This window comes from Marmota marmota, unplaced genomic scaffold, assembly GCF_001458135.2.
Source record: "Marmota marmota marmota unplaced genomic scaffold, marMar, whole genome shotgun sequence".
Taxonomy (NCBI): domain Eukaryota; kingdom Metazoa; phylum Chordata; class Mammalia; order Rodentia; family Sciuridae; genus Marmota; species Marmota marmota.
In genome coordinates, this window is record NW_025999990.1 from 12,613,584 (window position 1) to 12,638,978 (window position 25,395).

Genomic DNA, 25,395 nt, shown 5'->3' on the forward strand with positions numbered 1-25,395 from the left:
TAGCACAGGAGACAGACCAAAGTCGTGGGTTAGACGAAGGGTTCTGGGAACAGAAGACCCCAGAGGCCAGCCTGGATCTGCTGTCTCCCAGTCATAGGACCTTGGACCAGTTAGATCTCTGCTTCACAGTTATCTGCAACGGTGCCTACTTTACAGGGTTCTGATGAGAATTCAGCACAATGTGGGTAAAGCACTCTGCACAGAATGAGGTGTGTGGTAAGGGATTAACAAGGAGTGAGTGTTTTTCTTATTATCCCATAGCTATCGGGGAAGGATGTAGGGTTCTTTGCTGCCACATGCAGATGAAGCTTTGGGGCTCACTTTTGGAAAGAGAATTGTCCTGAAAGTCGTGAGGTCAAGGCTTTAATCCAGCCAAACTTGCTAGGTGTTTGTGCCTGTCAATTTCCATTTGTGGGCTTTAGTTTCCTCAAGTGTAAGCTGAGGATCAGGGCTGAGTGGTCCTGTGAGTTCCATTCTGCTCTGGCATTGTGCTTTCATGGTGGGCTTTCTGTAGTGGTCAGCTAGTGACACAGTGGTCAGGGTGTCTTCAGGAGCCTCTCTCATCACACTCAGTGTCAAAAATGGCAACTACTTCCTGTCTGTTCCCTATTGGTGGTTGCTGTTGTCCTCTGAAGGTGGGCCATCACTGAGGTCCTTATGCTCCCCTTGTGGTTCCTAGGGGTTGGTGGTTCCACTTTGTTGCTAAAAACAGCCCCCAGAGGAAGTCTGGTGCTGTTGAAATGGCTAGTGACGTCCTCCCCAAGTGTTTCCCTGCAAGAGAGATCCGGACCAGGCTCCTGTCCTGCTCCCTGGCAAGACTTGGTTTTGCATTTGGAGCTCAATGGGCTATTCGGAAACATTCTGAGTTTAACTTTGTACTTAGTTTCAACAAAAACAAGGCAAATGCATAATTAGCATTTTAACAATAAATAAATTAGAACTTGAGATTGCTATAACAATATACACTGTTAGAAGAAGAATTGAAGAACGCAGTCTAAAAATAAAGTCAAAACCATAAACACACTCTCTTTTCTCCCTGGAAATCAAAAACACACCAATGGCTTTATGACAAAGGAGGAATAATGAAAGGCACCGAAAACTTTTCTCTCCACCTAATAGTGGGAAGGTACTTATGTGGACTTGAATGGGGAACAGTTGTATCCTCAACAATAAACTTGCCCTTAAAAGGCTTGATTATTAGTTCCACTTAAAAAAAGCAACATCAACAAGGATAAATGTAAAACGGATGTTAGGAGATTTTAAAAAGCTGCGACCTATGAAAACGAAGTAGGCATTTGCAAAAACACTGTTCCAATCAACAGAATTATTTCCTTCAGAAAAACTGTCAGATGCCCCCTATACTCTGTCCTGGCACATCCTGGAAATTGTCTTTCTTCCTGTGGGACATGGTGTTGTTCAAACGGTTCATGAAGCCTGTCATGCCCTAGAAAATTCTGAGTGTCATTGTGGAATAATCAGCCTCAGATTTAATGTTACAAATTTTCCAAGGCCTGTTGCAATTAAAGGAAATTCAGGGCCAGTGGCAAAAGTCTTGGGAGTCCACGCTGATACAAAGTGGACCCCAAGGGACGGGAGCCCATTGGACCAGGGGTTGGCTCCCACCAACCCCTGCATTGGCTTAGACCATTGGAACTCCTCATAATCCAAACACTTAGACTCCATGGAACCATAGATCAGGAGCAGGTTTTAAGCTGTGTTTTGAGTTTCTCTGAAATATTCCATGGCAATTTAGCTTGGGGACTGAATGTCCCAAGAAACAAAGTATAAATACCCAAACAAAATAAGTCCAGAATTCCATGAAGTGAGATGATCCACATTCTGAAAGACTCTTCTATCTTAAATGCTTTATAGGAGAAAATAGATTCAGAGCACAGATATTGGAAGTATTTTAAAATTTGGAAATGTATTTGGAAAAAATGTGTGTGTGTGTGTGTGTGTGTGTGTGTTTACCTGCACATACAGAAGCTTGAATGCTAGCTCCTCTTCCCCTTCTAGGGTGAATATGAAAATGACATTCATCTTGTAATGAACTGAATTTTACTTTTTCCTGTATTGTCTTCCCCCTTCCCTATGCACTGGGCCTTGATGCTCACTTTGGGAGGAGCTTTAGAAAAATTATTGTGCCCAATTAAGATCCAAGGAGGCACACTTGGGTATATTGAGAGTTCTTGTAACTTGGAGTTGAATTAAAAAAAAAAAGTACAAGCAAATTTGTAGAGAGGGGGGGAAAAAGTTCCTATGGCAAAAACCAAGCTAGGGACTTAGAAGCAGGCCAAGAGGACCAGGGAAGACAAGCAGGGCACACTCAAGCCAGAGCTCGTTAAATAGAAATGGGTCTGAGGGAAGAAGAAAGCAAACTAACTGGAAAATCAGAGGGACTGTACATCCACAGGGCTTTGTAGCCAACTCTCAGTGTTCGGAAGCCGATCACAGGAATTTGGAGCTGGAAGGGAGCTTAAAGATCCCCAAGTCTAAGTGCTTTCCTGTTGCAGATGAGGAAACAGGGTGGAAGGCTTTGTCTAAGGTCCCTGCTAAATCAGAGCAGAAGGAGGCTTGGGCCTGGGGCTCCCCATTCTCCCCAGGGGAGGCTGGAGGCTCCCCTGGGGTGGGCAGGATCTAATTTCTTATAGGTTTGTGCTTCCCTGCTCATTGAAATATCACTAGGAAGTGACAAAGGAAATAGAGGTAAACCAGATTTAAAAAACAAAACTAAAGTGGCAAGGTAATAACAACCAGCATTAAGATATGCAGCAAGAGTCCCTCAAAGCTGGTTGTGCATAGAACCACCCAGAAAGCTTAGAAGGAAATGCTATGATAGCCTCCGTATCAGACAAAATTGAAATCAATGTGAGCGAAGCTCTGACACATGCCATTGGAAAAAGCTCCCAGATGATCTAAACATGTACCCAGAGTTGGCAAAAAAGTTCCAGGATGAAATCTGCAAGTGGCCCTGTGACTTGAGATAGGTTGCTTAGCCTCTCTGAGCCTCTCCTTATTCATAAGTGAAATGGAGCTGATGAACCATGTCTTCTAAGGTTACTGAGAGATTGGATGAGTATATGTCCCACCTGACACAAACTAGTTATTTATCATTAAGTGCTTCCTTATGAGAACCTGGACCTCAGAGATCATTCTCAACAATTCACACTGACAGCTCTCGATTTTCCATATTAGGTGATGGGGGAGAGCGTGTAGCCACTGCGTTACCGTTTGTATATGAGGTGTCCCCCAAAAGTTCATGTGTGAGACAATGTGAGAAGGTTCAGAGGGGAAATGATTAGGTCATGAGATCCTTAACGAATCAGAGAATTAATCCCTGATGGGATTAACTGTGGGGACTGGAGGCAGGTGGGGTGTGGCTGGAGGAGGTGGGGCATTGGGGGAGTGGCTTTGGGTACATATTTGTATCTGGCTAGTGGAGTCGTTCTTTCTGCTTCCTGAAACGTTTCCTCCTATACAATAGTTCTGGTTGGCTCTTTTAGTCACAGCAGCAAAAGAGCTGACTGAAACACACTGCCAAAGTGACACGTAGTCCACTGTCAAAGCCACCTCTTCTGAGATTCTATTGGGTACTTGGAGGAGCAGAGCCTCCTGGCTGGTATTAGGGGGTACAGCAGGGATTCCCAGAGTGTGGCTGCATGGTGGGTGGTACACGAGCCCAGCCATGAATGGCAGAGTCACAGAGAAAAAGGTCTTTTTAGTGGTCTTTCAGTGCTTCGCTGTTATGAAGGACATTGTGGGTGCTTAGTATCGATGCTTAAGCAGAAGTGTTCTCAGGCCTTCTGACTTAGAATTTAACATGTTTCACTTTCTTTCTGCTTATGTTTAAGGTGGCCTTTTATTTATGGCAAATGATTTGGTTTTCCATTTATAGTGAACTTCTGCAGAGAAAAATGTATTGACTTAAACCTCCTAATGCAGGAGTGTGAAGCAGGTGGGGCCCAAGTCAGGGTGCTGCAAGATTGCTGGTCTGGGATTCCAGAGCTCCTGTCTTGGCTCACCTGAGCCTTCCCCTGGAGCAGGAACACACCCTTTCTGGGCCCCAGAAAGGGTTTCCAAAACTCTTAAAATGAAATCTATAGACTTGACAATGTGGAAGATTCTTTCCAATTTAAGCATGTCTGATATTCAAATTCATCACAGTTTGGCCTTTTGATGAGTTTCAATTATCAAAGAAGAAAAAAAGAACTCCATAAAGAAAGAAATGGAAAGGATATTAAATTTTTCTGTTTCTTTTCCCATTGACAAACTTGGTGGTTACTGGGTCCTCAATATATTGAGTTTTTTTTTTTTTGTTGTTTTTTGCTGATAGCTGTGCTCTTCGATGAGATTGCTACTCTTGCTGATAGCCCTGATTCATTAGTTTTAAAGTCTGTTGTGATCTGGCTGATTGCAGACACTCAGGTGTAACGCCCAAGCCAGGTGCATTTTTTGTGTGAATTTCCCAGGTAATTAGATCGGTGGTTTATTGCTAGGTTAGCGTATTTCTTTCTTTTTAGCCCTCTCAGGAAGGCTGAAAATACAGGACAGACTCTCCCCCTGCACAGAGGTAGTAAAACATTAATTGGTATAAAACAGCATTTCTTTGGTGTTTTGGATACAAAGATGGCAACAGCACTCTGCCAGTCACACCTAACTGTGAGTTTTGGTCTGTAGCACACGGATGCCCACAGTGTGGGTTGAGATGGCTTCAGAGCTGATGAGCCAGGACATAAAGGATGTGGAGGGAGGTGTTTTTTGGTCATTCTTTGAGGTTGATGCCCACTGGAAAGGGCAGGGCCCAGGATGAGGCAAGCAAGGTGCCCCTGGCACTAAATTCAAGGAGGCTACAGAGGTTCCTTCAAGTTCTTCCCCAAGACCTGGCCCTCTGGAAGCTCTCTATATATGGGGGCCTGAGCTGCCTCTGAGCCTGGTCTGGAGGGTGGAAAACGAGTTGTTACGTCCAGTCACTGTCTCTCCTGCTGTAGGCCTCACCACTGGGGTCTATGGCCGGTTTTCATCTTCGCTACAGGCCGCTCTCCACCACCACTCCCCCAGCTCCTCTCTCAGGGCAGCTCCTGCATGCCTGTATCCCTGCTGTGATTTTCTACCTCCTGTTCCCTGGATGAGAACATAAATGAGCCTGGGACATGGGAGTTGTTGGGATATCAATTCGACTCTCCTCTTCAATGAGTCTTGTGGTGCAGCTGTGGTCCTAGACCCTTTCTGGTTCATTTCTTTACGTAATCTGTCTGATATCACTACACCAGCCTCAGCAAAGGGGAATCCAGGCTCAGAAAATAACCTGGTTTGCCCTCAAGTGCTAGTGGTCTTCTGAAATTGGTGATTTTTACATGCTCCCATTCTGCAGAAAGATTTTGGTTTTCTAATGCAGGAGAAATATTGGGGAGATTTCCCAGAAGGTCAAAGTGTTTGGAATTGATGTACAGCTTCCCCTGATTAAGGTTGGGCAAACACTGCCTGCCTAAATGCTATAATTCTTGGGATCACAAGTTTTTTTTTTTCTTCTTCAAGTACTAGGGATTGAACCCAGGGGTGCAATATCCCCAGCAATTTTAAAATTGTTTATTTCCTATTTTACAACAGGGTTTTGGTAAGCTGTCCAGGTTGAGCCTCAAACTTGGGATCTTCCTGCCTCAGGCTCCCAAGTAGCAGGGATTATAGGTATGTACCACCACGCCCCGTTTATAAGGGATTTTAAAGAATATCGGAGTCTGGAGGTGAACACTCAGATAAGAATTGATCTCAAGACAGGTCATCTATGGACCATGGAATTTTAGGCAGCCCTGTAAAAGCAAGTGGGAATCCTTGGGACTGGAGCTACAAGTAGATCCATGAATGCTATTCAGTGGAATATCCTAGTAACAATGGGAGGCTCTGGGCATGAGAATGAAATGTGGAAACATTGAATTGGGGAAACAGAGGGTCTATCAGCAATTTGTTCACTCACTCATTCATTCACTAACTCATTTGAAAATATTTAGTGAGTATCTAATCAGTTCCAAACATTCTCAGCTCTGGATACACTGGGAAACCATCAGATAAGAGCATGGCTCTCCTGCAGCTGAAGCTGAGACCCTTTGACACTTAAAGTAGAGCAGAGGAGAAATGAGAAGGGAGACCAGGAAGGAATGGCCAGGCAAGTGGCTGTAGCGACAGGAGGGAACCCTTTAGGGAAGCCTGGAGAACAAGGGAGAGCAGGCTAATAGCCTTGTCTGAGGGGACATGAGCCTGAGGAGAGGGAGCCGTCAGGACGTCTGGTGCCCTGTCAACTTCCACCCTGACAACCTACAATGTTCCCTCTTCAGCTCTTTCTCAAGCTTCACTAACGCCGTTCACAGACCGACTGGGCAAATGATGCTCCCGACAATAAGGAAGCAGCACATTGTCTGCTTGTGACAATGTGGGGCTCTTGCGGCAGGGGTCCAGCATTATCAACCACGGTTAACAGGAAGCATCTGAAGATGTGTTCTTATTTGGGGTCAAAGCGGATCTGAACGCCATCCATAAACATGCAGCACTGTGAACAGAACAGCGGATTCCTGAAATGATGTATGTGTCTGCCAGGATCAACCACGGGCCCTGCCAGATCCTTGTGGGAGATGAGATGCCAGAGAGCAGCCTGTCAAACAAAGAAAAGCCGAAATGGCAGCACCGCCTCCCATGGCAGGAAATGTAGAAAATGTTCCTTGGAATCCAGCTCCCCTTTGTGTAATCATGACAATACCGAGATACCAACCCATTTGCTCCTGAGAATAATTACGAGTAACATGCGTGTAATCCTCAAGAGTTTATCAAGTGCTCCCGTGGGTGTTATCTTATTGATTGTGTTCGCACTTGGAGTGTGTGGACAGCCCGGGTGAGGAGTCCTCAAGTCTTCGTATGTCAGCTTGCTTAAGTGGGTCTGTCTCCTTTCCAAAGTGGAGCCATGGAAACTGTGGCAGCCACTAGGATGCGGCGGTGTCCTGCCTTTAAATGACTTGCCTCCCAGCAGTCTCGGAAATGAAAAATTACTCGGAATCCCCATTGTAGGAAATTTCCCATTTTCCCCTTTATATTTTGAGTTCTCCAAATTTTTGGAGATAAGCATGGACTACCTTTGTAATCAGAAAAAAACAAAATACTTATAAAATCCAGGGAAGCATGCATTTGAATGGTACCCCGGCTGATGAGATTTGCCTCCCAGGGCAAGCCTGGCCTTGGGGATTGGCTGGCTGCTTTGGCCAAGCTTCCTGAACCAGAAGAGTCATTGCATTTTTGAACTGGGGCCATCGAGAACTTCTAGTCACCCCCTTAGCACACCAGCCAGTGTGCAGAGAATGTAACCAGCCAGAAGCTGTGTCCTACTTCTCCAAAATAGATACTTGGAAAGCTCTATGCCCGCAGAGGGAAGCCAAAGATATTGATCCCTTAGCTGAAGTGAGATGAATTCTGGACATGTTCTTTTCTCTTTGCAGTAGTTCAGTTTTTATTAAATAATATGAACTCCTTCAAGGAAATATGGTGAGTAAAAAAAGGAAAAATATTCTATTTACGATATGTCCACTAAACATGATCACAAAATCTCTCCACAAGTCTTTTAACATGTAAGTGGGTTGGGATTTTTTTTTTCCATAGTGGTACATGTATTTATTTGGATTTCTGAGATTTCTTTTCCATAATGATCTTTTTGAATAATTGAGAGTAAACATTCATTATAATTTTTTTTTCTAACTGGATATGGAACCCACAGCCTTTTGCATGCTAAGCAGAGCCTTTGCCACTGAGGTGCATCCCCAACTTATCATTATAAAAATTTTAAGACTTTTCCATGGTGAAGGACAGACATTTCCCATAGCCTCCAACAATTTTTGTAGGTCATTAGTGCAGGGGTGGTTCTCTGAACTAACTGCCCTTTTATAACATGACTTCTTTGTTCTGAGTTTCTGATTTTAATTGTAATCTTGAAAGAAGGGCACACAGAACTGGGGATGTATGCCTAGCTTGCATGATCTCCAGATCCCCAGTACCCTGGAAGGGCACATAGGTGATATATCACTCTTTCCTCTCAAAGACGTCCTTTCTATTTCATTACTTGGAAAGATAACTTCCCTGGGTACAATTTTCTTGCTTTATACTTTGTCCTCTTCAAAATGCAGCACTCATTGCTTCATTATTATTCTTTTTTAAGCATTTAGTATTAAAGACTATAACATCAGCCAGAATTTTATCCTGTGTGTAAACTGATTTTTTTGTTGTTGTTGTTTATAAACATGTAGTTTTTAAAACTTTATCCTGGTGGTCCTATTTTTTTTTTTTTGAGGAGTTCATGCTATTTTTTTCCCCATGGGTTTTCTTGGAATGTGGTGAGATGTTTGATCAACATATATTTCTTTTCTTCTCTAGAGGAAGGTTTTCTTAACTATCATTTTGAATATTGTGTTTATATACTATGTTTTTATTGGGTGCAACAGGATGCCCTGGAGTTTCTTACTTATTCACATTTCTCCCACTGCTGTGAGGGCATCATTGATGCCAGAAGACTTAGGGAAAGTATCAGAAATGGAATCAAGACTGCTATGGATGGGAAAGACAAACTTTGGAAACAGAGAGAGAGAGCTAGGGGAGAGGAAATGTATATGCTAAGGTAGGCGGATCCAAGTACCAATAGGAAGTCTAGAAATGCAGTTTCTCCTCCAATAGGAGGTCAATTTGTCTTTTCATCTGCAATTGATAAGAGGCACCAAAAACATCAAAATCCAAACTGGCACCTTCCAAAATAATAACAAAAAGAGGACCTTTTTTTTTTTTTTTTTTTTTTAAAGAGAGTGTGAGAGAGAGAGAGGGAGAGAGAGAAAGAGAATTTTTAAAATATTTATTTATTTATTTATTTTAGTTTTCGGCGAACACAACATCTTGTTTGTATGTGGTGCTGAGGATCGAACCCGGGCCGCACGCATGCCAGGCGAGCGCGCTACTGCTTGAGCCACATCCCCAGCCCAACAGGACCATTTTTAAAGTCTGACCTCCATTATGTATTTTTTATATTTTATATTTTCTCTCTTCATTTTAATTTTTGTTTGAATACTAGAATTACTGAACTTTGAGCTTTATATTATTGAATAATTTCTTGCAATGTCAAGTATGCTTTATAGTGCCTTTACTGTAGTTTTACATACCATTATTGCTTTTCTAACTCTCCTGAAATATCTTCCAACTGACAATATCATGATATATAGTATATAAACATAATATATAAACATAGTATATAAACACAATATTCAAAGTGATAATTAAGAAAACCTTCCTCTAGAGAAGAAAAGAAATGTATGTTGGTCAAACATCTCACCACATTCCAAGAAAATCAGTGAAAAATAATAGCAGACACTGAACTCATAAAAAAATAGGATCAGCAGGATAAGGTTTTTATATATTGCATGTTTATATCACTATCACTATCCTGTTGACTTTTCACCTACTTACCTCTTAGTGAGGTTCCCTCTGCCTCAAGGAGGCTACAGAGTTCTCTGTTTAAATGAGAATCCCAGGCCATCTTTCCAGATTCTAGTTTTTATAATAAATATTTTTTCAGAAGTCTTTCCATCCTCTGACTTTTCATAATCATGTTCCTTCCCATTCCCATTCAACTTACATATTTTTAAAAAAATTTTTTTAGATGTTGATAGACATTTGTTTTATTCATTTATTTATGTGTGGTGCTGAGACTTGAACCCAGTGCCTCACACATGCTAAACATGTGCTCTACATATTTTCAACAGGCACAACCCTAGCCCCTCAACTTACACATTCTTCACATTTTCTTTTTCTTTTTGTTGGGTCATCATCTAGGAGGGATACTTGGGTTACTCTTGGTCTCACTCTTTGGTGCTGGTTATGTCTCTTTCTCAGTAGCCTAGTGAGATTTCATATACAGGTGACTGTTCAAGACTGAGATGGAAATTTCTTTCCATATTTCCTGGCTCTGACATTCTGAAAAGATGGAATGCACAAAAATGAAAATGTCCAACACATAACTGTCACCAGAGCTCTCATTTCTCTGCTTTTTCCTGCCCTTTTGCAGCACATGATTTAGAAGAACAGTATCTCTTATGATGCTAAATGCTACTCTCAGTTTCTCTGTATTTCTTGACAAATAGCTTATTAAGGCTATGGTGTGATCAGTAGTTACTTGCTTGAGAGCCTCATAATCTGAGTTCTGTTTCCACAAGGTTTGTGATTCTGTCAAATCATTTCATGTCTTTGTAACTTCATTTTCCTAATGAAGATAGCAACAGCACTATTAACATGGAGTGTTTCTAGGTTTAAATCAGAGGAGGCTTGGAAAACACTTAGCACAGCATGTAGTAAATTTTAAATAATACCTGCTGTTGTCATTACTAATATTACCATTTCTGTTTTTGGATGGAAATACATAGAGTGGTATGGACTCGGGAAAGGGTCTGAGACAATACATTGATAACCTAAAAAGGAAGCACTCCTCTAGTGGAAAGTCAGCTGCCAATTTTGTGATTGGAGCAGAAGTTGTGTTCCTGAACCTTGGTAGACAAGGGGGATGTATTTTCAACCGGCACAGAACTGCTGAGTCACAAAGTAAGTTTTCCAATCTGCTTTGATCTATGTCTTAATTAGTAGAACTTTCTCAAGGACTCTGGCCCGAGTTTGCACATCCCACTTTTCTTCTTGCTGTGATGTTTCATCTTCTGGGTCTTCGTGGCATTTTTTTCCGGGAAGGCTGATGGTGATGTATCCAGAATTGTTATCCAGTTACAGATTCGAGCTGGAATATTCCAAGTTTGCTTCTTTACAGTTTTCAAATACAAATGGCCCAAATTAACCAGTTAGATACATGAAAACAAAATGCATTGCAGGGGTGATTCCTTTAATTCTCTGGAGTTGCTATAAGCAGTGCTGTTTTTATCCAGATTTCATGTGGTTCGATGTGTTCTTTAAGCCCAGCACGGTGGAACTTACTCCTTTGCTTCATTATCATGTTGATATTCTATCATTCTCATACCACAGCATAATGGAATTACATGTTTTGCATTCTTATGGACCTTTTAAACTACTTATTTATGTTTCCCACAGCAATCTTCAGGATCAAGCACAGAAATGAATTCAATGCCCGTGGCATTGAGATTCAAATATATTTGAAAACGATGCTTGAACTCCACTGTATGATATTATACTCCTGCTGAAACTATTGTTATTCTAAGGAAAAAAAAAGTCTTGGGAATGTAGATTATCTCTTCATATTATGGAAAGATATATCTTTAGTGGCAATGTTTTTGAGATAACCTCTATATGGCTCACCAGAGTTCATGTCCGAAGCTGCTGGATTTTCCTGTTGACACAGAATGCTGGGAGAAGCTTATTTGGTGGTGATGGAAAGAATAGTGTCCCAGTGGGTAGAGATGGTACTGTCCAGCCTGAGTTTTGCTAAGGCTGTATTCAATTACCCACTAATAAATTTAGCACTGACATGGTACTTCTTTAAAAAATGTTTTCAGTTCTCTGAAAACTTCTCCTCAGACTTAGGTTGTTACCATTATCACCCTATTGTTCACAGAGTCTAGTGTAATTCCATATGTCCCGTGGGCTTTTGGTTTCTTTAGTCAATTCATTTCCATTAATATTTACTGAGGTGACATTTGGTTGCTTGCGCCATGACAAATGGTGAGGGTCAAGTGCCTTATTCTGTGGTTAGGACACTGGGATATTCAGATATGCAGAGGATGCTTTTCTTTTGAGCATAATAAATACAAGGAAACAAGCCAATTAGCCATTCAAGTGAGTGCAGAGGATGCCAGAGACGTGTGGTTAGGTTACATAACGATGAGAAAGTCAAAAGAGTTACTGTTCTAAGGACTAAGAAATGGGGTCATCCTTTAGGGATTTGTCTATCTTCAGGTGTGCTCCTATTCATGGGGGATGTGTGAGCGCTATCTCTTTCTGATGATTAATAAGCCAGTGGAAAGTTAGACTCTAGTCTGAACTAGAAGGACTCAATATGGCCAAAGATTTCTTTCAGCAATGCTATGCTGAGAACTTAAAAAGTTCATGTGACAAAACACAGCCTACCATCAGCTAGAGTCAGAGTGATGTCCTGGGAAACATTGCTTCATTCACCTGCAATCTGTGAATCTTAGGGGAAAGGCAAGTTAGGAAAAGTCATCAACATTTACATGGAGATAGTGTTAGAGATGATGCACTTGGTAACTTACAAACATTGGTTTTGTTTAATCCTCACAACATTCCTCGGGTGAAGATCTTATTATCCTCTCCCTTTCATGAATGAAGAAACTGAGGGCAGGAGATGCATTTACCTTGCTCAAGGTATCATGGCATCTGTAAAGGTAGATTCAGTCCTATATACCAATGGTTCTTAGACGCCAGCAGGTATCAGAATCAGATGTAATTCTCATGAGAACACAGAATTTTAGGCTCATTTACAGAGTTGCTTGTGAATTTGGCTTGGGGTAGGGGGCTCACCTATTTCTAATGAGTTCCCAGGTGATGCTGTTCCCACTAGTTCAGAGATCTCTCCTTGAGAACTCCTGTTCGGTATCATCCTGTATCTTTAGAAACAGGTTTAGTCCTTCACATTAATCTAACCCCATTAAAGGTATTCAGTATGCTTCTACAAATGTCCTCTGGGTTCTTGTGAAAGCCTTACCAGGGGTTTTGATCTCCAGCTCTGAAATTATTCTATTTGGTATTTGCAGTTGCCACCAAAGTCACTGAATATTTAATGGCTGAGGTCTTATTTTATGGAACATAGTTGGTGTCTAGGTTTATTTGTTTGAATTAGTCCTGGGTGAGGCCTCTTTCTGGTCAGTCCTGGCCTATCTAAAGCATACCACCTCAGGGAACTCACAAGATTTTCAGGCATAAGAGCTTAAAGATGAAAATACTGGATTTCGAAGCCCCAAGGCAAATACATGGTAGCAGACAAGTGTTGGGACTCAGCAAACAATACCCTAAAGTATTGAACTTGACCTAAGTGTTTTGAACTGAAGAAACAAAGTCTTTCTTTGACCTTCCTGTGAGAATTTTAGAAGTCTCCAAGTTACATGTTCATATAACCTGTCTATAACCTTTCTTTGACCTTCTCTTGTTGTCCTTTCTTCTGTTTTCCTCTCTCCCTAAAGGTAGTCAAAGAAACTAAAAATCCACTGTCTAGATGCAGAACATAGAAATGAAAAACCCTCTTCCTTAAAGTCAGCTGTAGAACTTCAAGTGTCTCTCTAGCCTTCCTCTACCTTTCTGCATAGGAGCATCCCATAAAGAAATTCTCTGACTTACCTTGACTGATGTAGGTGAAAGACTCACTGCAGAAAAGGTTAAAGGAATGCTTCCCAGAGAGGCCAAGAAGACTCTGACCAGGCAGGCTTTCCCCACCCAGTCCACACTTTTTGTCCAACCATATTTCTACATAACTGTCCCTACTTCATGGAACCTAACTATAAAAAGAGAGTTTTCCATGTAGCTTTTGGTTTTTATTAATAAAGTCTCCTGTGTCTCATAAAACTTTGATTAAATACATTTACTATGCTTTTCTTTTGTTACTCTGTCTTTTGTTATGAATGTTGGCTATGATCCTTATGTGGGGTAGGGAAAGTTATCACCCCTTTCTGACCCTACACAAAGATTCAGTGTGTAGATGGAAGAATCCCTGTGCAATCCAGGGTGGCCAATGATTTCTGAACCTACCATATGTTATTGTTGGTCATACTCTACTTCTATACAAGGGAAGTGAATTGTCTTAGTCCCAGATGTGACTCTGATTAAGACAGAAGAGTTAACTGAATCAAATTTGACTGATGTGAATCTCAGATTCAGATAGAACTCTGACTCTGGCGTTATGCCATCAAAACTGATGCCTTCAAATACAAAGCTGAGAGCTGTTAATTCTCCAGAGGTGCCAGAATCTAGAGACATCAGTCCTTGTTTCCACTTCAAGAGAGACATTATTACACCATTGACTTCAAATCTCAACATAGCCTGTGAGAAGTTTGGAAGTCTCCAAGTTATATTTTCACATAACCTGTCCATAAACATTTGTGCTCAGGTCAAGGATAATAGATGTCTGAGCAAGTGTCATTAAAGTTGGACTTCATCTTGGACCTGCCCTTACCTATGAACGTGGTAATAACTGTTCACGGGGGTTGCCGGAAAACGGCACATTTCACTGTTTGCATTGGTCCTTTGTCATCTGCTGTCTTGACAAAGAATCTTGCCTTTCAAGGATAGTTAGTCACCTAGTCCCTAATTGTGGTCCTGTTTTTGTTATGATTTTGGAAGGTTCCAGTTTAGTTTTTGATGTTTACATCCTCTTATCAACTGCCTACAGTTTGCAGATGAATAGCCAAATTGACCTCCTATTGGAGGAGAAACTGCATTTCTAGACTTCCTATTGGTACTCGGATCCGCCTACCTTAGCATATATATTTCCCCTCCCCTAGCTCTCTCTCTGTTTCCAAAGGTGCCTTTCCCGTCCATAGCAGTCATGATTCCATTTTTGATACTTTCCCTAAGTCTTCTGGCATCATTGATGCCATCAGAGCAGCGGGAGAGATGTGAATAAGTAAGAAAACTCCTGGACATCCTGTTGCACCCAATAAAAGCATAGAATATACTATGGACTCTGAGGAATGATAATGAAGAGGAGGACACTAAGGTTAGTGGGTCAAAACAAGGGTAAAAACTCCTCTTTTGAACCAATTGATTCTTCCCACTTGAAAAATCTGAGTGAAAGTGGCTCCACCTCAGGCTGGGGATGAGACCTGGGACTGAGGTTGTGTCTGTACCTTCCAACTCTTTTGAACATGTCTGTCCTGATGTGTGTTAGGTATTTAAGAAGGCTTTGTCTACTATAGGCACTGACTCAAGTTCTGGGATTCATCTTGAAAAGTGGGAAGGTTTAGAGGAGACCTCCAAGTGTGATGAATGTTTGGTTAACCTATATATCACCAAGAGGTCAACAGGGGTAACTACAATTTTTATAAATGCAGTTATAGCTGCATACCAAGTCTGAGGCTTAGCATTTAGAATGAAATATATCTTGTAATGGCTCTTTGATTGTTAAAATGAAATTAATTAAGAAAAAATTTCAAATTCTTACATTTTCCTGATAGCACCAAAGTTCCAGTGCTTTGCTTAGTTATTAAAAACAACATCTCTCTGATATAATATTGCTAGTAAAATCTTCTTCAAGTCAAGGAACAAGGCTGTGGACAATGTCTTTATGTGGGGAAAAGTGATATTTATTATTCACTACAATAGTTAGTCATTATACTTACCTGATATTTTCTAGAGACTTTGAACTTTTGAGGGTAGACTATCCATAAAGAAGCTACAGGTCTTGGGGCAAGTTATGTGAATTTCAGTCTCTTTCAGGTGAGATAAAGTTAAATTTAGCATTTCAACATGGTTGGCTTCCTCACTGATGACTCTATAGATTGTCTTCTTGATACGGTAATTAGAGATCTACTAATTGTCAAGTATAATGAAAAAAATTAGTTTTTATTCTACTAGAAACCAGCATTGAATACATTAATTCACTTGTTTATTAGGCCTCTCTCTCCAATCCACATGTTAGGCTCTAGAGATATAATGATGAATAAGACAGACTCAGTTCTTGCCCTCATTGATCTTATATATTCTTTTAGATGGATCAGAAATTAAGGTATACACTATATAATTGCTTATAACAATTGTGAATATGAATTGCAAGGGAGATATGAAAAATACTGAGAAATCACTTAAGAAGAACTTTAGATTTCATCTCAGAGTTAGAGGTATTTTAGTTGAGGGTTGAAGGATACTGTCTTCTTCAATCTGTACTATCAATATAAGCATTCTCTAGACATGAGAAATTTTTGGTGGATTATTTCAGGACCTTATCAATTACTTTGTGGATACCACACTATTTATTTGTTTATACTGGGGATTGAACCCAGGGGTACTTAATTACATTCTCAGCCATTTTCCTTTTTAATTTGAGACAGTTTCTTGCTAAGTTGCTGAGGCTGACCTTGAACTTGTGATCCTCCTACCTCAGTTTCCCAAGTTGCTGGGATTATAGGTGTATACCTCAGTATCTGGCCAGAGAAAGACTTCTTTAACAATTCTCAAAGAAACAAGAAATAACTTGAAGAAGCAGTCTTGGAAAGACCTTTTAAGGGAATAAATGGCATGAGTTAGAAATTTGGAATAGGAACAAATAACCTGATTACAGGGAGAAGAAGAAAAATGTGGGCTGCTAAGGGCAGATAAACAGACCAATGAGTAAAGAAGGAAGGTAGTTTCACAACAGTCCTAATTCCTGATGAGGGATTTTAATGAAATTTTAAGGTAGTTGGACATCATCACAGGTTACTTAGAGGATCATGGTCTGATTTCAGTAGCAGCTGAAGAAAGGAGAATTTTTATTGCTGAGTATAAAGCAGATTGAATTTTGGCATGTGGTAGGGGGCACTTGAAGTTCCTTCATCCCAAATCATAGGTGGAGGGTTAGAGTTTCACCATCCTCACTCAGATTGTGAACATGGAGAAGACCACTAAAAGCAAGAAAACTTGTGAAGAATCAATGGATCAAGTGATGAGCAGAATGTCCTGCATTTCCTTAGGTACACTGAATATTTGAAACCCAAGATTCCCTTCCGTCTTATAGCAGACACGAGGGTATTACATATATTCACTATGTTAATATCCACTGTTTGATAGCCAGTCAAGTCTGCTCTTTGAGGGCAAGGACCTGATCTTACACAGCTTAGTGCTTGGTACATGGAAACAGCTGATAAATGCCTTGACTCAGAAGAAGACTCAGACAAAGAATGAGGCATATCATAGATTTTTTGGGGTGATTACATACACCACTGTTATGTGGGTTGGAAGACACAGGGAAGAGAAGGAAGCACTGAAGGGTGAGTCCTCTAGTGATCACGTCTGTGGGCAGCTGGAGCTCAGCTTTGTTGGGGAATTCTGGGAGACATCCAGAATGTCCCAAATTGAGAGGCAAAAGAAAGTGGAGGTGTTTTTCCACTTTCTTCAGCTCAGTTTTGGGTGGGAGCTGGTCCTAGGGGCATTCACTTTCCTGTACTTATGGCTTGTCCAGCTCCAATGAGCAGAACAGAGTGCTCAGGCAGAGCTGGTGAGCAGGCATCAACACAGCAGGCATCAACACAGGGGAATGTCACCTGATGGCACTGAGTGTTTTAGTCAGCTTTTTTTGCTGCTGTAACTAAAAGCCCTGTAAAGAGTAACTGTAGAGGAGGAAAAGTTGATATAGAGGCTCATGGTTTTGGAGATCTCAGTCCATAGACAGCGGGCTCCATTCTTCAGGGCTTGAGGTGAGGTATGAAAAGTGTGGCAGAGGGATGCAGCTCACATAATGACCAGGAAGCAGAGCAGAGGACTAAGCTCACCAAATATATACCCCAAAGGCACACCCCCAGTGACCCTCCTCCTGCCACACCCTATCTGTCTTCAGTCACCACTCAGTGAATCCCTATCAGGGGATTAATTCACTGATTGGGTTCAGGTTCTCACAACCCAGTCATTTCTCCTCTAAACCTTCTCGTGTTGTCTCACACATGAGCTTTTGGGGGACACCTCACATCCAAACCATAACAGGGAGAATCCATCGTGCACAGGCTGTCATGGCTTCCTCCCCACCACTTCTGACTAGAACACGCCCTGCTTCTGGCTTTTTCTGTTCAAGCCATCCTTCCAGTGTCTCAAGGTGCCTTCATGCTACTTCTCTGTCCTTGAGCATGTTTACAACATCTCCCAATTTAGTCTCATTTGCAAATTTAATTAACAGGCTATTTACCCCTCTTCCGGATCATTAATAAAGATATTAAATAAGACCAGATCAAACATCAGTCCCTGAAGCTCCCCCCCACAACCCTTCCCCCTTGTGTTTTCTCACAATTCATCCGTCACTTACTGTCACTTTGGCCTGCAGGGCCTTCCAGCCATTTCTTGGTCCTTGTCACAAGTCATAACCAAGGCAATCCTGAATGAATTTATCAAAGAACATTTAATGAGACACCATGTTAAATGTGCCCCTCTAATCACATAGTATTAGCTGTGTTTCCTTTGGCCCAACTAATTTTTCAGTTCTCTCAGCAAATGCTTTCCTGAGGCAAACATTCAAACGAATTTTCATAAATCCTAGCATCGGTAGAGCTTTGTTGTGTGAGGGGGAACCAATTATTTCTTAAAATTCACTTACTTTGTAATCACAATATTTCGGTGAGGGGCATGAAAACATCCATAGTAATATTTCATAGGTGGAGTTGAGTGACTCACACAATGCCCTGGAACAGGATGTTTGGGTTCATGTGCAAGTCCTGACTTTGTCACTGACTGACACCACAAAAGCCTTTTCAAACCAACCTGCCTAAGGAGAAAACCATGCTCTCTACCATATCTGATAGGCAGGTGTGCCTTCACTTTGCAAAGCAGAATTAGTGGCTCCAGTCCAACTAGCTTTTAATTCGTCAAATATTTCTTTTTATTCTCACACTAAATGCAACAAGAAATTAGGAAAATGCTATTGTATTAAGGCACTCTTAATGCCTACACTTATGGAAGTATAGAATCTGAGAGTTAGAATGGACTTCAGAGGCCACCGGTCAGGGCTACTCGATCTGGGGGTCCATGGCCATCTTGGAAATACATTCACATGTCCCTGTGCATCTGAGCCTGTGCTTCTGTGGCTTCCATCAACATCTCCCAGGATACCACAAGCCAGTCCCTGCACTCGACAGGCATAAGGAGCCACTCAGAGGTAGAAGTGTTCCATGGCAATGCAACCGCTAAGTGCTTCCAACTGTGCTCTATTCTGGACACATCTATTTCTTCACACAGATGTGAAAACAAGCAGTCAAACCTGGTAAAATTGGGAGGCCTCCAAAGTGAGCCTGTGGCAAACTGGCTTCTCGCGCCCCCTTTCCGTGTCTGAGCATCTTCTTGCCTCTGTTGGGTATGTTGGTTATTGCTCCCAACATAACCCATTCCATTGAAGGACAGAAAATTCTTAGCAAATCTTCTTTTACAAGAAATACTGAATTAAAAATAGCCTCCTGGGACTAGATAGGGAGCCATCTGATCTCTTTCCCACACAACCCAATTCTTCTAATATTAGACGGCAGCCTATCATATGACCACCCAAGAGATTTCCTGCATGAACCTCTTTAGGTCTCAAAACAAGAGCTAATAGGGTGTGGTCACACTAACCTGGCTGACCTCTTCTGGGTACCTTCTGCTTTTCAGCATCCTCCTTAATGAGTCAGTTGCTCAGAACTTAATGCCAGGTGTACTGTAACCTGTTAATGTGCAGTTGATTTTTAGAGCTTTTTAAAAAATCAATCAAGCAATCAGCAAGAGTTTATATCCCTTAAATACTTCATATAAATACTTAAATATAACGTTAGAAGGCAAAACAAGATCTGGAGAGGGATGTATCAGTATGCACATGTTTTGCAGGGGAGAAGCCATTTTATTAAATCTTGTCCTTGAAGCCCTCATGAGGAAGAGAAAAGTTGCTTTAGAAAGTGTGAAGAGGCTATTCTCAAGAATGGAGAAAACCAACACCTTAGCATAAATTTAGCCTGTGCAGGAAGGAGAGCATCGGTATCACTTAAGAATGTTCTTACTGAAGAATGACTGGCAGGAGAACTAGGGTTATCCAGATTTGTGTATTCAGCAGACACTTCCCCAAACACAAGAAAAGTGAATCTGTCATTTCAAGAGAAACAACTGACAGTATTTGTTGCCTACGATAAAAATTTGTGCTTTCAAGTAAAATTAGAATTTTGGAAAACTTCTTTCTGCCTACTACCATGAACTTGACAGCTTCACAATATTTAAGGACTTTTGTGATGAGTTTGGTGGTGATATTAACAAGATCAATTTTTTTTTGGTATTGTGTAATTAAATGTGTCAACATTTGGAAGATCTGTGTAACCCAGGGAACCAGCATTTTCCAAATGACTAATGCATGGTGATATAATGCATGGGTAACCAATTAATTTAATGTGCAAGATAGACGATTGATTTTAATGTAACAGATCACAAACACCTCACTGATGTGGCTTCATGTTCCAGATGGCCAAATGGACATTAAGAAATGACCCTTGGTGAGTGTCATGTAGTGTCAGAGAAGAAAATCCATTATTATCTGAAAAGGGTATGAGAATACTTATCAGTTTCCAACCATAGGTCTGCATGAGGCCAGATATTCTTAATTCACCCTGACCAATACAATATATTTCAACAAATTAAAACCAGAAGAAGATATTATGATCTGTCTTCCATTAGACCAGATACTAAAGAGACTTGCAAAAATGTAAAACAATGACACTCTTCCCACTGGTTTTGTTGTTAAGTTTTGGAGTTAACTGTTCTCCAAATGAATATTAACTATATTTATAAGAAAATGCTACTTATTGCCATGTGATGAGATTTTGATTGTTATTTTAAGAATCATTAATAGATATTTAAAAAACTCTCAGTTTTTTAAATTCCAATGCAATAAATACTGACAGATGAAACCCACATGAACAAAAGCTCTCTTTGGTACACTCTATATATTTTTTAAAGTATATCAAGAGTTCTGAGACCAAAAAGTTTGAGAACCATTGAATTGAAACAAGGGTGGAAATGAATACCTAACTGAACAACAGAAGGATATATTGGAAATGATGTAGGAGCAGTCAAAATAAGGGCAGAAGTGCATGAAAAAGACTGGTTGGTATATGAGAAATGTGCAAGGGGTGGGACTAGGTGGTGAGTGGTCTGTGAGGGGCACTCAGGGAGGACAGAAGAATTTAGGACAAAGTCCTGAAAAGAGATTAAAGGATTAAAAAGCAGAATTTATGATCAAAATTGTGAGAACTTTTATTACGAGCTCCAGACATGAGAAAATATCAATATAGCTGTAATATTGCTATGCCCCTTTCTGCTAATGAGTGAATGTACTTAGAGAGTCCCATGGGATATGAATCAGAGATAGAATAAATTTTTTTCAGTGAAGATTAATTTTGGACTACTGAGGTATTTATTTAGTAATAATAATGCTCTCATTTATTTGGTCTAGTTATAGTTTGCATGCAAGGTATTTAATTATTACAATGAATTTACTTGGATAAAGAAAATGTGGCATATACAAACAACAGAATACTATTCATCCATAATAAAGGATGAAATCCTGTTATTTGTGACAATATGGATTGACTGGAGGTCAGCATGTTAAGAGAAATAAGCCAGGTATAGAAAGACAAGTCATCATCATCTCATTCTAAAACAGTTGATCTCATAAAAGTTGATTTGAGCTTTTCCATCTAGTTGTTTGAATTATCATGATTTTTATTTTCATCCTTGTCAAAGTAGTAGGACATACTTCATCTAGAAGGAGGAGATTCACTTTCACTTCCTTGAACTCTCAGGAAACTCAGCCAAACAAGAAGAAGGGTTGGTGGCTTGGGGGCTGTCTTCAAATCTCTTCTGCAGAAAACATCAACCTGAATCCCTGCCACTTTTTTCTTTCTCTCTCTCCTTCCTTCCTTCCTTCCTTCCTTCCTTCCTTCTTTTTACCATGTATGTAGCACTTAATAAAGGTTATCCCATTTGATTATTTTTGAAGTGTTCAGTTCAATGAGTTTTTTTATTGGTGCGATATATATAATTGTGGAATTAATTGTTACATATTCATCTATGCACATAACATAATCTGATTAATTTCATCCCCCTTTATTCTCTCCTCCTCCCTTTCCCTGGTCCACAATAGCCTTATATCGTCTTTTTAGCCTGAGAAACTAACCCATGAGAAGTTAAGTAACTTTCCCCAAATTAAAAGAGAATTATAGGCAGAAAAGGTATTTGAAACGAGAAATGTGGAACTTCAAATCCTACATTCTCTGTTTTCTCTATGAAGGCTTTAAATACAGAATAAAATCTCAATTTCTGACATGTTCAGGCCGTGCCAGACTAAGTTTAGCTCTAGAAAATTTATGCTGTGAGTTTGACATTAAATGTAAGGAAAGAAGGAACTATCCATCGAAGATGATGGATAAAAATAAATTAAACATAATTACCTGTGAGTTCTTCCCTTAGGTCTCAATTGCTTTCAAGGGTCCCATTGAATAGGAGAAAAGTGTCAGAAGTAGAGCACTGGTGTTCTTAACTTCCGGTGGCCTCATCCTTAAAAAAAATGAAGTTGCAATAGAACAACTCAAATTCCTTTTCTGACTTCAGCTTTCTATACAGAACATATTTTTATTTTCATGGCCTGAGATATAAAGTTACATATATTACCTACTAACCAACATGTCTACTCAGTTACTCTAATTAACTCCAATTGAAATCACGGCCACATGCTTCAGTGGAAGAAGCATGATTTGTATTTGATGTTAATGGTAATGGTAATGGAGGTTTGTATAATTCATTTACTTTAAATGTTATCTTAGATTATGAGTAATAAGCAGAAAATCCTCACTTTCAAAACCATGTATACATATGGTAAAGAACTCCTAAGTTTTTTTTAATTTTTATTTTTTAAGTAGAGAAACCTCAAACTCCACATACCCAAGCCTTCTCTAAGACACACATGGAATCTTTTAAATTACATTTGTATCAAATTAACTTGGGTGGTCTGAGCATCATCAAGCATGCAGAAAGGGTTCTCTTAAAAAGCTAATTTAAGAAAGTCGTTAGGGCATTGACAATGGAAGCAACCTGTTCCCTTGTTGTCAATGTGTTTTCTTTTAGGAAGACTTGCTCTTTCCTGCCCATGCTGAAAATATCTACAGCTCTCCAAGAGCTCCGCTTTAACATCTTCATGGGTGGCTCCAAATGGCTGCCATTTTTTACCATGTGCATAGTGATAGCTTCTCTATGCTTTTTCAAATAGTATAACAATTAAAATACTGTTGGGCAGCCTCACATGTGTGCACTTAAATTGTGAAGCTCAGAACTTACCAACTTTTTGTATTCAAATAGTATTTCAGCAATTTAATTGTTCATTAGAAAATGAATAACTCTGGAAAATTTTGTTTGTTACATTGCTCTCTAAGAGATCCAAGAGATGGCATTGCTTAAGAAGGCGTAAGTAGGGGAGGTAGAGTGGGGAGGCTGGCCTGCCATTAGAGAAGGGGCAGGGAGAACAGGGCAGGGTGGAACAGGGTTGGCAAAGCGCACATTTGATCAGGACACTCACAACTCAGCAGGGGAGCCACCTTTATTGCATCCATAAGCATAATGATGCTGTGCTCAGCTGGAATTTACAGAGGGCTTATTAAAACAAGACAAAACTAAACTCACAATGCATAGTTTGTCTCTTCTCAAAAAAAAAAAAAAAAAAAAAACTTCAAAAACATGGGGAATGGGACTGGTGAACCATAGAATGGATACTTGATTTTATGTAGTTGGTTTCTAAATTGTCCACCCTGGTAAAATGTTGGACTTTGTGTCATTTTATTAGTCAATGAATATGCATTGAGCACTTATCATGGTAAATATTTAGTTGTGGATATTGTGCCAGGCACTATAGTCTCAGCCTGAGTTGGCAATTAGCAATAATGTGTCACTTCAAAGATCTGTAATCAGAAAAGGAATCTTTCTCAAAATCAATATACAACATTTATCAATAATAACAGTGCTAGATACTGCTAAATCCTTTACTTCCAGTCAACGTTAATCTCACAAACCTATGAGATACAATAACCCTATCATTATCTCCATTTCACAATAAGAAAACTAAAGCACAGAGAAGTTAATTGACTTGCCTGCAGTCACTTTGTAAATGATGGGACTGGGCTATGAACCTACGAAGTTGATCTCCAGTTCCTATGCTCAAGGGTGAAGCTCTCCCTTTGGTTGGTTTCAAAGGTTGATGAATAGGACCTCCTTGGTGCTCTCACTCGCTGGCTGCTCCTCAGAATGAGGGATCCTGCTGACCTTGCTTCTCTGCAAAGCTCCTTAAAGAAACTCCTGTTCAAATGGGGCCTGGCTCTTCACATGCTCCTCTCACCTGGGGCAGGTACAGAGTTCCTCAGGGATGCTAGTTAAAATGCAAATCCTGCTCCCTTTCTGACTCTGCTGTGGCAGCCCTGGGAATATGCATATGTGATGATTGGTCCCTTATGACTGATGCAGGTGACTGACCAGCCCATGCTGGAGAAATGACAGCATTTTATTTTATTTTTGATAGTGGGGGTTGAACCCAGGGCACTTAACCACTGAGCCACACACCAAACCCTTTTTATTTTTTATTTAGAGACAGGGTCTCACTAAATTGCTTAGGCCTTTGCAAAGGTGCTGAGGCTGGCTTTGAACCTGCAATGCTCCTGCTTCAGCCTTCCCAGCTGCTACAGGCATGCACCACCATGCCCGGCAATGTCTGCATTTTAAAGACAAGTTTCCAAAGTTGGGAACTATGTGTATCTTTCAATGGGTTTCCCAATAGGCATCCTGTAGAGTGTGCAGAGCAGTCTCTTTGTGGATCCAAGAATTCTATTCCTTGTTTTGCCTCCATTATTTAACCCTTCTGAATCCAAGAGTTTTCTCGTGCAAAATAATAACCCTCTTTGCCTGTCTCAACAGAGTGTTATGACAGCACTTTGAAAACTCCAACGTGCTATACAAATATAAGACATTAGTATTCATTGTTGTTTTTCCTGCTTATCACAAGTACTGTCAACTTCACATATGCACTGTTAATAGCCCGCTTTCAAATTGTGTTGACATTTTAGGTGATTCTTAATGGACTTTAGTGTATTTCATTCGGGGGCTCTGTGTTACGGTGTCTGGCTGGCTGTGGGAGTGACAAGATAAGGACAAGAAAGGACCCTGGGAAGAGGTTCTGGAGGACCCAGAGTTCAGTCAGAGTTTTGGGAGCCACAAAGGTAGAGGTCAAGGTCACAGTCTGGGGTCAAGGAAGAGTTTGGGTCAGTTTAGTGAGGTCCTGGTCATCCTGTTGGCAAGCAGGGTTTTAGGTTCAAGGTTGGGGCTTGCGGCTTCCAGGAAGGAGTGTGATCCTTCAGGATGTATGGCCTTCCATCAGGAGCATTTGCCAGTAGAAACAAGACTCTTCTACAGAATGAAGCCATCTCCAGAGGTGGTATTTTGCCAGTTGCAACTGGGGCATGTGTGTTATGGGTGGTGGTGGCAGGAAGAAGGGACTGGGGAGAGAAGGTGAGAGCGAGCACCACGGAACCCATGTGAGTCCTGCATTGAGTCTGTATTGTTCATTTCAACTAATTCCTATCTTGTATGTTGTGAATGTTCCTTTGGCTGCATCTCCTTTAGAGATCAGTTTTGCCTCCTGTTGCTATATCTGAAGCTGAGGGTATATGATGCTGTTGTCAA

The 25,395-nt window shown here is 40.6% G+C and overlaps 1 long non-coding RNA gene across 1 annotated transcript in view; it reads left to right on the plus strand.

Annotated features, from left to right (window-relative positions):
- Nucleotides 1-5,626: 5,626 nt before the first annotated feature.
- Nucleotides 5,627-25,395, plus strand: part of LOC125617715 — a 50,775-nt gene continuing 31,006 nt past the window's right edge. The window contains exons 1-2 of the long non-coding RNA XR_007348805.1: nt 5,627-5,685; nt 6,330-7,524. This is a non-coding gene — a long non-coding RNA (uncharacterized LOC125617715). The remainder of the gene's footprint in view (nt 5,686-6,329; nt 7,525-25,395) is intronic.